Source organism: Euprymna scolopes, chromosome 38, assembly GCF_053919585.1.
Source record: "Euprymna scolopes isolate OS-2025 chromosome 38, ASM5391958v1, whole genome shotgun sequence".
NCBI classification, from domain to species: Eukaryota; Metazoa; Mollusca; class Cephalopoda; order Sepiida; family Sepiolidae; genus Euprymna; species Euprymna scolopes.
The window spans coordinates 22,308,732-22,313,731 of record NC_136519.1 but is presented as its reverse complement, the minus strand read 5'-3'; the positions used below and the strand labels follow the sequence as shown (position 1 = coordinate 22,313,731).

General features: G+C 26.6%; 1 protein-coding gene across 24 annotated transcripts in view; it reads right to left on the bottom strand.

The window, feature by feature from the left end:
* The window catches only part of LOC145263089 (peripheral plasma membrane protein CASK-like), a 1,377,184-nt gene that overhangs the window by 793,486 nt on the left and 578,698 nt on the right, over nucleotides 1–5,000 (bottom strand). The window lies entirely within an intron of this gene.

The following is a 5,000-nucleotide window of genomic DNA, read 5'->3' as shown; positions in this document are numbered from 1 at the left end:
CACATACGTACATATATATACATATGTATACATATACGTATGTATACTTATACATATACATATGTATACTTATATATACATGTACATACACATATATATGTATACTTATATATACACATATGTATACACATATATATACATATACATACGTATACATATACATATGTATAAATATACATATGTATACATACGTATACATATACATATGCATACATACGTATTCATATACATATGTATACATACGTATAAGTATACATATACATATGTATACATACGTATATGTATACATATACATATGTATACATACGTATACATGTACATATGTATACATACGTATACATATACATATGTATACATACGTATACATATATATATGTATACATATACATATGTATACATATACATATGTATACATATACATATGTATACATATACATATGTATACATATATATATGTATACATATACATATGTATACATATATATATGTATACATATGTATACATATATATATGTATACATATGTATACATATATATCCATATACATATGTATACATATATATCCATATACATATGTATGCATATATGTCCATGTACATATGTATACATATATATACATAAATATGCATATACATATGTATACATATATATACATACATATGTATACATATATATGTATGAATACATATACATATATATACATATACATACATATAACAGCAAACAGTTAATAAAACATGTTAAAAAACATTTTGAAAAAGAGTTAAAAACATATTTAATCTGAAAAGGAAACACTTGATAAGTGGATAGTCCTTAATCCGCGGAGTGTTACATATACATATTTATACATATGTAGACATGTACACATTCATACATACATACATATACATACATGCATATTTATATATATACATACATATATGTATATACATGCATATGTATATGCACGTATATATATATATATATATACATATATATACACATATACACACACACATTTTATATATATATATATATATATATATATATATAGTCTTTGAAGTTTTTAACCTTTAAAACTATACAAAAAAATATTTTTTATCATTCGTTAGAAAGCCATCTAGTCAGTAAGTCATTTAATCACCTGCAAGCACTGCATCAAATCGCTCTTGAATTTACTATAATACTAATAATTTATTTTTCAAGGGATCATCAGTTGTTTACCATGAAACACTGTTTCGGTGATTTTAAAACAAAACAGTATATTACATCATGGCTCCCCAGCAGTGTTGATCAAACACCACCACCCTTAATCTTAGGAAGAAACATGTTACAAACTTTTGATCCAATTTTCTATTCTTAATTGCAATTTACTAACCTTTTCATACTATAAAAATGAATTTCTTACCTGTGCGATTCATCAATTTCCACATTTAAAATGGATGCATTTTTTAATTTATCAGTATTGTATTTATAAGATTAGGATTAATCCATATATATATATATATATATATATATATATATATATATATATATATATATTGTGAGTTGAAAATACTTTTTCTTAGTTTTATTTTTCACATTAACGTTTCCTATGTATATTTTCATCTTTATATTTTCAAATTCATGCTATTTATTTAAATTCATTCAATTTCTTTAATGTCTATCCTCTGAAGAAAAGAGTATATATTTGAAAATCCATGGATTAAGGCTTTTTTAATGGTACTATGTCTCTGTTTAAATTTGATTGATTAATAAATATTGTAATTTATTTTTATTTTTCATATATTTTTTATCTGCTTCTCTTTCTATCACACACACACACACACACACACACGCACGCACACATATGTGAGCATAATGGAAATAGTATTCCGACAAAATAGAGAAATAAAAAAGGAGCAAACCGAGTTATATGTTCATCAACGTTTCGTCTTTATTTCTAAACTTCCTCTGGCCGAATCAGATTAAGGAAACAAAAAACACCAATACAAATATTTGAAAATGTTTCATGAGCAAAGTGTGACGCTGTTCTATTTCAGAAACGGAAAAAGACGTTGGAAATTCAAAAAAGGATGGGCGCTTGCGTTGTTAAAGAGAGGGAGATTTTTAATAACGTCATATAGGCGTTAATATGCTTTTAAAAGATATGAACGCAGTTAATATTGTTTCTGGAAAGAATATGTCTGTTAAAATTCAAATATAGGTTTGTAACAGAAATGAAATGAGTGTGTTTTTCTTATGTAATTTATTGATTGAGATTATATATTATTAAATTTAATAAGGGATTACTTACTAATGGCGCTACATTATAGAAACCTGCACATTGTTTAATTGTGCTTGAATTTGCGATAAGTGCTGATTCAAGAAGTCTCCGGCACGGTTAATTTGAAATAAATTTAACTATTTTTGCTTGTTTAAAGTAAAAGGTGTGGTTATGTTGCAATGAATGAGAGAATAATGCACTTAAAGAATTGCTATTTTTTATATCCCTTTTATGTTCATTGGGCCTTTTTTCTAACTTACGCTGGGTTTTACCAACGTATCTATGATGGCAACTTTGGCAAGGAATAGTGTATATACCTGCATTGGAAACTGGTTTGTTTTGGAGATGTTTTGTAGTTTTTAATATTTGTCTTCTAGTTTGTGATGTGGTTTGTACGATAGGAATTCCTAGTTTGTTCAGTGCGTTGCAAATTATTGTATTATTGGTGTGTGAAGGTAAAAGAAGGTGTCTGTTTATGAGAGAAAGGTTTGGAGTATATGTTTTTGATTATTTATCCTGGAAAATATTTGTGTGGCTTTTCGCTTAGCATTAAATATGAAATATATAGGATATTGCAAGGTTTTCAAGACGTTTGTGAGGTATTTGAATTCTTCATCCAGATATTCTGGACTGCAAATTCTGAATGCGCGTAAGAGGAAACCAATTATCATACGTGTTTTTATTTTGTTGTTATGGTGTGAATAGAAATGTATCTAATCATGTTTGTGTGTAGTTTTGTGATGAACCTTGAAGGATAGTTTATTAGGTTGTATAAATGTGTTAACCGTGTCCAAAATCGGACTTCCTTTTTAATCGGATTTTTCCAAACTGATGTAAGAACACTTCCGGACACATTAAGTACCTTAGTGTGAAATTTAAAAAAAAAAAACTCGGCCCATCCATTTCCGAGTCAATAGGGAATGAACTCACTTAAAGTTCCTTTAATATAATAGGATATATATATATATATATATATATATATATATATATATATATAGAGAGAGAGAGAGAGGTGGAAGGATTTAGACCGGAAGTCTAAAAGAGCAAAGTTTAATTTAATGTATTAATATTTTAAAGGAACAGTGCCATTGTACTGTAGATATACAAGAAGCTCAATAGGTATATTTATCCTAGAGCTATATTAATATTGAGGAAAAAGATTAATAATTGTAAATTATGAATCAGTTTTAAAAGGAGAAACAAAACAAAATCAAATTGATTTTGTTTTGTTTTTGTTCAAAAGTAGAACTTTTGAAACTGATTCATAACTAACAGTCATTAATCTTTACCTTCAACATATATATATATATATATATATATATATATATATATATATATATATATATATATATTTATATATATATATATATATATATTTATATATATATATATATATATATTTATATATATATATATATATATATATTTGGTAAAACTGGTAATTAGTAAAAACTTGAAGAGAGTGCTCATATTGCAGAGCAAATATGTTTTTATTTTTTTTTATTACCGTTTTATCTGTTTGGCTTAAAAACACCTTTTTTCCAATGACTAACAAGCACTTCTGCGCGGCCTGACGAAACTGTCGGATCATAAACATGGTCCAACATCGGAAACATCTGTAATCAAACAGATAAAACGGTAATAAAAAAATAATAAAAAATTATATATCAATATATATATATATATGAGTTCTTATTCTTCTGATGAGTTGGGAGGAACAAATCCAAAAATTGACATAATTATATGATTGTTTCTGTGCTACGAAACAGATGCTGTCAAGAATTGAACATTTTATCATGCTGAAAGAAATAAACGGTAAGATGAACAATATCTTGGAATTTGGAATATAGACTTTTATCACACACACACACACACACACACACACACACACACACACACACACACACACACACACACATATATATATATATATATATATATATATATATATATATATATATATATATATATATATGTATATGCTAGCAAGCCCTCGGCATTACCTGATCTTAAAATACGCTTAAATATGATATTCCGATTAATGCAGCTTGCGTATTTAATATTATATTAGACCCAATATAATGATTTAAAAAGTTTATAAAAAAAAAATTAAAAAAAAGGACTAGGGCACCGTGAATCGAAACCAAAACGTTTTGCTCACGATTTACTTTTTTCTTTGACTTTAATGACTGTACTATGAAGACATGTTTGCTGCAAGGCTAAAAATTAAAACATGAAGTAATAGCTATTACATTAGGCATGCATATTGGTAATGCTCTCGTTCGCCCTTCACCTGGCAAATTTCTTTTTTTTTTTTTTTTTTTAATTTTTTACACTTTTGCACCGATTTTCTCAGGCTAAAACCCAAATATAAAGTTTTGCATGGGTTCGAATACCCTATATGTGAAATTTCACGTCTGTAAACTAAAAACTGACAGAGGAGTTTGGTAGGCAATATTTTTTAAACAAATATATACACGCATACATAAATATATATATATATAGAAAGAGTGTTTACTATAACCTTTTTACACAAATATTACGCAAATATAAATCATGTAGAATATCTGCATGAATATAATTACACGTAATAATGAACTAAAGATGATCATCCCATAAGAAAACCGAAAAAACTAATAGGGAGTTGATTAAAATGAATGTTTAAAAGAATATGCAAATTAGTTAGATCTTTTGCAAAAGAATGCAATTCCACGACCCATATGCAACAAAGTTGTAAATAAATAGGATAAAGGAT